The 12,039-nt window shown below is 39.7% G+C and overlaps 1 protein-coding gene and 1 pseudogene across 1 annotated transcript in view; both read left to right on the top strand.

Moving 5' to 3' along the window:
• The window catches only part of RELN (reelin), a 446,977-nt gene that overhangs the window by 84,564 nt on the left and 350,374 nt on the right, over nt 1–12,039 (top strand). The window lies entirely within an intron of this gene.
• LOC128831461 (small nuclear ribonucleoprotein F-like) lies at nt 2,627–3,220 on the top strand (annotated as a pseudogene).

Genomic DNA, 12,039 nt, shown 5'->3' with positions numbered 1-12,039 from the left:
GAGGTAACACTGATATTTCAAAGGGTCACTGCACGTTTAACACCACAACCGCTCTTCTTTCTCATGATCTCATTCTTTTTGGTCACATGTTTTGGGCCTATTGCTCATGAAATATCCCAACACAATTTAATACCAAAGTTCACCAATATCTAACGTGGCCTATTTTCCTACACAACCCATCCAAAGTCATCCAGCTGCGTGAACACTAATGCATGTGGAGGAGCCTATTCATATTAACAATGGTCAGGATCGTGGTGCTCAGCTGTATGTTCTCTATGCTGCGTGACAGCAGTTCAAAAATGGCAATGACTTACAAAACACAGATAAATTATGGAATGCCAGGAGAGGAATCGTGGGAGTAGTTTAATTTGACCCAAAATCCCCGAATTCAAGTCGATTCAGGTAGGCATCTCCCAATGCACTGTGAGAAAAATCCAAGAGTGCACAGAGCCTAGCAGTAGAAAATTGCATCATGTGATATCTGCCTAGAATGCTGGGTAGCTGTTTTGAAAAAGTACAGAGCCGTGTGGACGCTATGACTCACAAGCTTAAAGCAGAACAAACAAAGCCTGTGGATGCGCTCTTTTGCCATAGATACTCTGTGTTTGCAGCAGAAAAAAAAACATTCAGAAAAGACATTTCCATGTCGACTAGTTAAAAAACAGATCTAAATTTTAAATACTAATTCATATTCAAATGGTAAATATAAAATATTCCATCTGTGCACTCAGCATATTCAAGTCAGTACTTTACAAGAGGAACGTCATTCTCCCTAGATTCCCCTTAATAGTCTTGGATGGAATTTCTCTCAGTCAATTACTTTCTTAATTTTATCACTGAACGCGTAACAGTAATATCATAGCACTCGTAACCAACTAATAGTAATAATTCACTTGTGCGGGACCTTTGGGATACACTTTACTTAAGAAGGGCAAAGATCTAATAAACTCTTACGAAAATCTTCAGTCTTAAGCTGCTAGAGTTCATTTCAACTAAATTTGAATGTACTAAAATGCATGAAAGCTGCTTTCGCTGCAATTTTCTCAACGAATATCAAAGAAATGAAACAGCACTCTGGCGTCTAATTGAAGTTTGGCTAAGGATTTAATTTGAATAGAAATCTCAGATCTGGACCTGGGAATTTATTTTTTTGTTTTCAAAGCTGACCGTGGGTGGTTCAGCCGTTTGGAAAATTCAGCCTTTGCTCTGGGTGCCCTAGCTTCCTGGATCTTCTGCATAGTCAACTACAGGACTTTTCAAAAGGTAGCTGTTGCATTCAGTTATGATACCCAGCTACATCTGTGTCCAGTTGTAAATACAAAAAGATTGAGAATATCTTATTGCCATTATATGAATCACCCATTGAATACTGCATACAGATGTGGTCTCCTCATTTCAAAAAAGATATACTGGCATTAGAAAAGGTTCAGAGAAGGGCAACTAAAATGATTAGGGGTTTGGAACGGGTCCCATATGAGGAGAGATTAAAGAGGCTAGGACTTTTCAGCTTGGAAAAGAGGAGACTAAGGGGGGCTATGAAAGGGGTATATAAAATCATGAGGGGTGTGGAGAAAGTGAATAAGGAAAAGTTATTTACTTGTTCCCATAATATAATAACTAGGGGCCACCAAATGAAATTAATGGGCAGCAGGTTTAAAACAAATGAAAGGAAGTTCTTCTTCACACAGCGCACAGTCAACTTGTGGAATTCCTTGCCTGAGGAGGTTGTGAAGGCTAAGACTATAACAGGGTTTAAAAGACAACCTCTATGAATTTATCTAGTTAAGTCCATTAATGGCTATTAGCGAGGATGGGTAAGGAATGGTGTCCCTACCCCATGTTTGTCAGAGGGTGGAGATGGATGGCAGGAGAGAGATCACTTGATCATTACCTGTTAGGTTCACTCCCTCTGGGGCACCTGGCATTGGCCACTGTTGGCAGACAGGATACTGGGCTGGATGGACCTTTGATCTGACCCAATATGGCTGTTCTTATGTTCACTATTTTTAGACCTAGCATCTAGCAGGGCTCCACAAAGGCTCTATGTTGTGGTTATTGAGTAATATGAAGAATCATTGGAGGGTCCTGGAACACACAAGATATCAGAACTGCAAGTACTGCTAGGATTAGTATGGACAATTAATCACATCAGTCATTTCCCATCTGAAACTAGTTGCCAGAGACATTTTGCAAAAAAAGGAAAGTTACGTTGACAAGGGTAGCAGGAGAAGCAACTAGTAGAGAGGGCATGTTAAAAATGAACGAGAGATATACTGTACTTAACAACAAAGAACATAGTAATGTGTTACTGATCACCACAACTATATAAGTAGTTGGGTTAAACTGGATAGCCCATGAGGTTTCATAAGCTTGTGTTCTCATGACCATGCTTGTTGGGATTCCCTCTGAGACCTCTTTGCCCTAGGCTACCCAAGGACTCAGTTCAACTCCATATTTCATCACTCAGGTAAGTTTATTTGGCATACAGCAAAGCTAGGCTAAGTTGACCAGACTGAAACATAGCGGGTGGGTACGTACAAGGTGTACCACACATCCAGCATTACACAGAAAATGTCTTCCTTTATATATATATTTACACATTGCATTGCATTTACTATACATTGCATCACATATTTTGGAATTGGCTTGGTTACTTAGTAGGAACCAATCCCTGTACAGCATGCTCCGTCCATGCACTGTTCATGCATAATATAACCTCTACCTAGTATTACATTTAGGCTTGTTTACTAATACCAGGATGCTCCTGCTGATCTTAGCTAGCCATCCTCACTCCATCATACTGCTTGTTATGATAATCTTCCATTCACCTTCCTCATCATGCCTTTCTCTTAGACTCCAGTGGGCGCATGTGCGGCCCTGCGAGTAATTTTTTATTTTACCACTGCCTTGTGCCAGGCTGCATTACCATGAGCTTGCCTCTGAATCCCAAGCCCTTCCTGAACGGGCTGACAGGGAAGCCGGTGATGGTGAAGCTGAAGTGGGGGATGGAGTACAAGGGCTACCTGGTGTCTGTCGACGGCTACACGAACATGCTGCTTGCAAACAGAAGAATACATAAATGGTGCATTGTCAGGGCACCTTGGTGAAGTTTTGATAAGATGTAACAACGTCCTGTACATCAGAGGAGTAGAAGATGAAGAAGATGGAGAAATGAGAGAATAAGTTTGTATATTTCTGGAAAATAAAGATCAGTTTTTCACACACACACAAAAAAAAAAAAAAAAAAAAGGAAAGAAAGAAAGAAAGAGAAAAAGAAATTAAACAAGTTACTTATATCAAGCCAGGCCTAGAATGTTTAACTTAAGAAATGTTTCTTAGACGCTACAATCACTAATTTGTACTTAATGAAAATTAGCTAGGTCTGATAAACTTTCAGGGATGGACCAGACTGGCTGACTAGACTTCTTAAAGTACAATATTGACATGTAGCATTTTGCTTTAATAACAAGCAAGGCAGATGTATACATCTGAGATATTTCACAGACAACTAACCTTTCTTAGTGCTCAATCTCAAATGTAGTAGTAATAAGAAACATACGTATCTTGTTACAAATAGTATCTGAAAATAAAGCCTGGAACAAAAAAGTCACTCCTTCCTTTTAACAGGTTAGAAGTACACAAAAGATATAAATACAGGCTATGGCACTGTCTCCTCTGTGAAACTACATAGGATTACCTCTATATCTTTCCTAGCAAATTTACTTGTATGCACATCTAAATCTTGAATATACAGGTCAACCAGAAGAGGTGGAATAGTACACTTGTACTTTGAGTAAAAATGTAAAGAAGTTCTTAGAGGCTGAAAAGCCACATCATGTTCTATCCCCAAAGATCATTTTAAAGGCAGTCTGTTTATAGTTGGTTAATTTGCTCTGTTAGTTAACTTTTCATGTGGACTAGCCTTGCTACACTGAATTTTGGTTGTAAAATTTGGCAATTGGTGCTGTATATGTGCAGTGATATTGTAGGTGTTTTGGCATCGTCGAAGCTGAAAGCAGTTTGAATGTAAGCCAATGATTCAAACACATTTCTAATTCACAAAAGGAAGACTGACTAGCAAAACAATTTCCTGTCCTGTTTGGCTTTGGATTCAAATTGCAGGGGCTCTTCATGGTGAACAAGTCCATTTAGTTGAACTATGAGGCCATGAAACTTGTTACAGACTGTGCAGAAGTGTCAGAGTTTTACTGTGATGATGTATTTGCTTAAAAATAGATTATTTTGAAAAGGATCAAGATTTAATTCAGTCATATTTCCTTCTCCAGTAACATCTGGTGAATAATGCATTAGGGTGTAGGTGGGTCCTTAATTTTGCATGTTTGTTTCAATGGTACAAGGGGTGGGTGAGTCTTGAAAAAAATCACCAAAAAGTGTTATGTAGTTTATAGACAGTCCCTACTATAATTTTTAATAGCCTTTTACATTTGAACTTTGATTTGCAGTATATCAACTGTTCCATATACAAAAACTATCCCAGTACTTTATCATCCCCCTACCTGGGCTATTCCTGCATAAGGGACATAGAGAACTGCAAGTTTGCACTCTTGCGCTACCTCTTTACTGCAGAGTTAACTTATCTTATCTACACTTGAGTTAATTCCTCTAAAGTGAGAGTGGCTATGCTTCAAAACAACATATGAGCTGCACAGAGTGATTATATTAGCTGCACAGAATGATTGTTATCAGCTGATAAGTTGTGCTAACTCAAGCTGTCGCCCATGTCCCCGATGGGACAGCCAGCTTGAATTAAAAGCACCACTGCTGTTGAGTTGTGTTGCCCCTAACTCAGATGCTGTCCAAACACAACAGCCTTAAGTTACAACTCAAGGTAACTCTGCAGTGAGGACAAGCCCTCAGAATTGCCTTTATTTTTCTCCTGGAGATTTGAAGAGGCTCCATACGACCAAATGTACTACACTCACAGACAGAAGCAGAGAATTTGCTATGGTGCTGATTGTCTTGATTCCTGTGATATGATCATTATTTAATTACATTGTATATGAATAAGGTATCAGATACCAACATGGGAAAAATTTACCTGCTATGAATCAATTTTTTTCTGCAGTTCTATGTTATTCTGCTAGGTCCGTTTATTTCTTGTAAGCAGAAATTGGGGTTTTAAGCTAATACTACAGCAATTTCTTTCAATGTACAGTAAGTAATATGTAATTTGATTAACTGAGAGTTCTCCTATTAGTCAGTTGCTTGTGACCAAGAACTAGTCCTTAGTCCTAGCTGTTATATGGTGTTTATGTGATTTTTCTCAGCGCTTCCCTGTCATGATTCTCTCACAGAAGATAAATACTGCTCATTCCCAAATGAGAATGCTCTTTTACAAGACTCTAGAGATGTTACAAATGTCAATTAGCTGCTTTGGATTTTGAGAAACATAAACAGCATTATCTATTTCCTATGATGAAACCGAGTATATACATGTCTTTGGAATAACTATCAATTTATGTACTACAACTGTTTTCTTTCAACAAATTACTTTTTTCATAATAATATTGCAGAAGTTAGACCTGTTCAGTGAATCTCTGTTCAATTAGTTTGTTTGAAGAGTTCTTGATGATGCATGACTAGAAAAAAAAGAAGTAGCTACTCTTAAGGTACTGTAGATTGTTTTAGTACGTGTTGTGGAAATTCACGCTACCTGAAAGCCTCTGAAAATGCTCAGGAGGAATGAATCTCAAAATAAAAAGTGGCTTTTCATGTGTTGCCTTATTGAGTTACATTAAGTAGTTTCCCATATGTACTCAAAGGCTGAATTCCACCCTACAGTATGTCTCTAGTGAATGACTCAGAAAGCATTTTATTTTGAATTGGTTCGTTTACAATGTCCCACTGCGACTTCAGTTGGGTCAATCGTGAGAGATGGTTTAAGGCTCTTCAGCTTCATTTACCGTAATCTTTCACAAATCCTCACCAATTTTGCAGGAAACACAAGCCTACTACAATTCTCCTTTATTATTGCAATTTAAGGATCTATGCACTCAAGATTGCAACTTGTATAATATTTTGGAGACAATTCCACTGATTTGCTGAGAGTTTACAGAATAATATCTACACTTGTGTTCCTAAAGTTGTGTGCCATAACTAATCTACATGAAAGAGACATAAATTTAATACTTGTATGTATTGGACAATGTCTCAGATATATACAGCCTGCTAACCCTGAGCACACAGTGATGGAAGATGGAGCATACTGATTCGTTGGTTAGTATTTGAATGGATAATGTTCTGGCCAAAGGCAGGTTGGTAGAAAATACTAATAATTACCATATGGGCTTTAAAAGAACAATGTTTACTATTTAAGTCCCACAAACATATCCCAACATTTAAGAAATCAATTTAACAAGGGGGTCTTTTTTGTAAATCACTACATAGTATTGTGAACTGTAACAAAATATTCTGCTCTGTTTTGTTGATTTTCATTGTTTAATTGACACTTTCCTGCATGATTTACTAATAAAACAAAATGTGCTCTGGTGTACTTGTCACAGTACAAAACCTCCTGGAGGCAAACAAAGGCACCAGGGAAGAAATATGTCAAATCTGGAGTAGTGCCCCTGATAAAAATGAGATATTGCCCACTGGTAGCATTTCAGAGGTAACAATGCTGAGACATAAGTAAGGTTTTATGTCTTCCACAAACCATAAACAAAGATCAGAGATGTAGTGTTTTTCAAGCACTTAATATAATTTCTAAGTCTAGAAAAATTTGCACTTTAATACATTAAATCTCAGTCCAGTTTATTTGCAAGTTAATTTTCTTAGGGTACTCACTGTTAAAATTTACAATTTGGTCTTGTGTTTTTAACTGTGTTACCATTACGAGGGACTTTATTAGAGCAGTTGAATCATTTAGGAAGGCAAGTGTCAACAATGCCGTAGGTTGTAAATAAGATAGAAATTACAGTCATCAAGACAAAGTAACATGGGTTCTTCACAGACATTTTTTGTATTTTTGTGCCCTAAGGACAAATAACAAATCCCCTAGCTTTTCAGGAAGGCAGTGTAATGAAGTAATTTTTCTTAAAAGTTAAGATTTTTTTTTTAAATGGTCAAACTGGGAAATATAACTGGACAGGAAAATACTGTTATCCTCCTAATGAAGGAGACACATCACTGCATTATATTCAGCAAGAAAGCATCACGAAGAAACATTTATTTCATAAGATCAAATTAGACAATATTTAGGAGAATTATTGTTAATAAGTGTTGTCATTTTGTGGCTGTTGCAATTATATTTGCTTTCCCTCCGTCCCCCCATCAATTATATTCAGACTTAACAATAAAATATACGTTCAGTTCTAAAATAGTTCTTATTTTTGGCTAGTGGTACTTTATATACATATATTAAACATGTGTTGTACAGCCCATGTTAACTCTGACATTCTTTGCAGAATTTGAGCTTTTTGTTGAAAAAAAAAAAAAAAGTTTTAAGGCCCAGGTGATCACAGTGGAAACCTTCTGAATATGAATGGATGACATCTGGATCAACACAGAGCCTGAAACGCTAACTCTGAGGGTACATCTACACTACAGCGGGGAGTCGATTTAAGATACGCAAATTCAGCTACGTGAATAGCGTAGCTGAATTCGACGTATTGCAGCCGACTTACTCCGTTGTGAGGACGGCGGCAAAATCGACTTCTGCCGCTTTTTGTCGGCGGCGCTTACTACCACCTCCGCTGGTGGAGTTAGAGCGCCGATTCGGGGATCGATTGTCGCGTCCCGACGGGACGCGATAAATCGATCCCCGAGAGGTCGATTTCTACCCGCCGATTCAGGCGGGTAGTATAGACCAGACCTGAGAGGTGTAAACTAACCCTATTCCTCCTAATGAGGTATTAATGCTGAATCCTGATCATCATTGTTAGCTAGCTGACTGCTGCTAATTTTAACAGACATATCTAGCTAAAATGCAAGTCGGGTATGATTAGTTATCATGGGTCCAACAGATCTACATTTCCTGGGTCAGTATTAGAAAAAGCTATACCCTTGTCACAGGGCTTAGCGATCTACTGATACTACTGCTCTAGTGGCTACTTTGACATCCACTCTGGTGGGAGGCCCCTCTTCCCTGAGCCATGTGAGCTGGGGGAAGAAGAGTTCCAGAGATGAGCCAGGCCTTTGTGCCAAGGAAACCAAAGTTAGCAGGAGAACACAGAAGTAGCAGTTCTGCAGCAAGGACTGATGATGTCAGAGCATTTTCTATGTTTTGATTCTGGACATTTGCGTTCTCTTCCCTGCAATGATTGACTGTTAGCTACAACCTTCTCCAACCCCCTCCCTCACAGTCTCTTCATCTTACCCTCAGTCAACCTGCTCTCCATGCTCCTTGACCATCCTTCCCTCCCTCTCTTCTTCCCTATCCTGTCCTCCTCACCCTTCTTTTCTTCAGTGTCCCCTCCCCTTCCTTTGCCTTTCCATTTAGCTAATTCTCTGCTGTAGCCATTTACTGAACACCTGTTCATAGCTAGAGGTCACTTTTCAGGCACCCTGCCCCTTACACAGTCTCTCTTATGGCTAACAGCATCCCCACCTAGGGATGGTTTAATAACAGAAATTATTCAAACAGTCCTCAGGGTCCCCAAATAAAGTCCATATCTGTAACACAAACATTCATATTCAGCCCTGGTTCTTCTGCCACACTTGGAGCTCTTCCTCTGACCCAGTCTGGTCCACCCAGAACCACCAGTCCCCATCCTTTCTGGCTGGAGCTCTGGCCATAGCTTCCTTTTCCTGTCAGTCACACCCTCCAGCTTCCAAGACTTCCCTGCACGAGCCTTTCTTATGTCCTGCAGTTTCCTGAGCTTCCCTCCTTCACTGCAGCCACCTGTTGCCCTTTATAGGTAATTACCTGATCCAATCCAGTAATCAGGCCCTCCAGCCCCTAAGGGGAAAGTCACTCCTAACAAAACCCAACCTAATTTTATTTTGCTTGGTTGGTTTGTTTTGTTATATTCCTTTCCTCTCCCCTCTGCCTTGTCTGTCTAGATTGTAAGAACTTGGGGACAGGAAGTGTCTACTACTCTGTTGGACAGAGCCTAGCATAGCGGGGTCCCATTTTCACTCAGTCCTTAGGTACTTATTCACTGTAATCAAGACACCTGTCAATCTTCTTTTGATAATCTAAACAGGTTGAGCTCTTTAAGTCTCTCACCATAAGGCATTTTCTCCCACCCTCAAATCATATTTGTGGCTCTTTTCTGTACCCTCTTCAGTTTGTCAACATACTTTGTAAAATATGGCCTTTGGAACCATACACAGTATTGCAGTTTCAGTCTCACCACTGCCATATACACCGCTACCTCGATATAATGCGACCTGATATAACACAAATTCGAATATAATGCGGTAAAGCAGTGCTCCAGGGGGAGGCGGGGCTGTGCACTCCGGCGGATCAAAGCAAGTTCAATATAATGCGGTTTCACCTATAACACGCTAAGATTTTTTGGCTCCCGAGGACAGTGTTATATCAAGGTAGAGGTGTATATAAGTAAAATCACCTCCCTGTTCCTACTCACTACTCCTCTGTTTATACATCCAAGGATCGCATTATCCCTTTTTGCCACCTATTGCACTGGGAGCTCATGTTGAGTTGCTTGTGTACTATGACCCCCAAATCCTTTTCTAAGTTTTGTTTTCCAGGATACAGTCCCCCATTCTGTAGGTATTGCCTGCATTCCTTGTTCCTAGATATACCACTTTGCATGTACTAAAACACATTTTGTTTGAATGGGCTCAGCTTACCAATCATTCCAGATCACTCTGCATGACTGCCCTACCCTCATCATTATTTATCACTTCTCCAAACTTTGTGCCATCTGCAAATTTTATCAGCAGTGATTTTGTCAGCAGTGACTTCCAGATCATGGATGAAAATGTTGAATAGGATTGGGCCTAGTACCTGTGGAAGCCCAGAAACACCCCTATTCAATGATGGTGCTCTATGGTCAGCTACTTTCTGAGCTCTGTCAGTTAGACATTCCTTAACCCATTTACATTGAACTTTACTGATTTTGTATAGTGCTAATTTTTAATCAGAATATTGTGCAGTACTGATTCAAGTGCCTTGCAAAAGTCTAAAAGGATGATATGGAGCTAAATGAATAGAAATCAAAAGGCAAGAATCAAGACTTTCAGGAGCTGTTGTGCACAGAAATGTAGTATATCTTGGAAAACAGAGGTTCTGTCATTTTTCTGCTATGTTAAGTAGCGATGGGAAAACAAAAAATGAAGAGTGACTATAATATGAAACAGCCAATGCAGCGAGTATCAAGGTGATTAACACAACTGGAAAAGTGCCTCTCTTATTCACATGCTGTCTTCTTAATAGAATCTGTTAAGAAGGTCAACAGTCAAACTGAAATTGCTACATAGGCCAGTTATGAAACTGCTTAGGTTCAAATTATGGGGATTTCATGAAGCAATGCCCCTCAACTGTTGTCATGATTCAGCTTGGAAGTCTGAAAATTTGACTCTCATTCAAATGTCTGTACAATGTAGAGAAACTGAATTATCTGACATTACATTATACCTCAACAGTATTATCATTATCTATTATTTGTTCTAGTGTAACGTATTTGCCTGGCATATTACTGACATTCATAGAAAAGTTCTTGCTCTAGAGAGCGTACCTGTCTGAAGAGAAAAATTGGGACCCAAGGCTATTTTGCAGGGGACAGCAAAAAGCAATCTGATTAAGCATGTATATTTGTCAGGCATCTTCAGAGTTCTGCTTCTTTTTGAGGAGGATGGAGAAGGAATTAAAATGGTTTGCTCTTCTTTCTTGAAAGGACTAGTGTTTGTAGTCTCATGGAAGACATGTGCTTTGAGGAGGAACACAAAGGAATATAGGGTTTAGTGGAACAAGTCAGGAAGGGGAAGTTCCAGATTCATGGAGGAAGATAAAGTCAAGAGGAAGAGAATGGGGCAAAGAAAGCTGTTAGAGGTGCAGCTTGGGTGAAGTGAAGGCAATGAGGCAGGGAGTAATAAAAATTAGAGCAGAGAAGCTGGATGGAGCTAAATTGTGCAGGATCATGAAAAATAAATTGCTAGTCTTCTTATGACCATTGAATATGCTGATTCTACCGAGAACTTAAATGTTAATTTTTTATTTGTGGGATAACAGAATGTTTATGTACTTCATGAAAGGTTATGGCCTGACCTCAATTTAAGGCCAAAGGCCTGTCAAGAATGTGACGCAAGATGTGATATCTCTGCATTAGCTAAATTTGCTGGCATCACAACCTCTTGGTGATTCTTCAGCAGAAGAAGTGAAGAATGGCATGGTTTGATTTCTTGGTAGTTGTGAAGAAAAATTAATTCAGTACCACTGTAACAGACCTTAGCAAAAGCTGTATGGGAAGGATTTAAATGGCCATCCTTTGAAATTAGATCACATGGCCAGGACCACTGCTAGGTAAGGCTTTGTGTGAGGAAATTCTAGTGGAATACAGCTGAATGGCTGTAAGGTTTGATGGCTCAGCAGTTGAAAGGTTGTGTAAGATTTGATGAACTTCCAAGATCTGATCCACATACAGTTTTTGTACTGGTATTAATTATTTTGACTTGTGAAAATAGCTATACTGGTACAATTTCATGTGGATGAAGTTATATGAATATAAAAGTGCCTTATACTGGTATAACTTCCTGTTCTATGATAGCTATATGGGTATAAAGCATCTTATAGCCATATAACTATGTCCATGCTTGGGAGGTTGTACTGCTTTAGCAGTTGTAGTGGTACAACGTTATGTGTGTAGACAAGACAGGGCCGGCTCTACTGTTTTTGCCATCCCAAGCAGAAAGCGTTAGGCAAACTTAACTACCAGCTCTCCCAGCTGTCACTACCAGTCTCACTACCAGCTTCTGTCTTCTGCCACCAAATTGCCGCCGCGGGGCAGCTGAACATAGAAGCTTCCTCCGAATTGCCGCCGCCGCAGAAATGCATGTGCCGCCCTAATGGCACGCGGACTGCCCCCGCTGTCTGCGGCGGCAATTTGGTGC

The sequence above is a fragment of the Malaclemys terrapin genome, chromosome 1 (assembly GCF_027887155.1).
Source record: "Malaclemys terrapin pileata isolate rMalTer1 chromosome 1, rMalTer1.hap1, whole genome shotgun sequence".
NCBI lineage: Eukaryota > Metazoa > Chordata > Testudines > Emydidae > Malaclemys > Malaclemys terrapin.
Note: the sequence above shows the minus strand (reverse complement) of the source record. Positions and strands in the feature narration are given on the sequence as shown.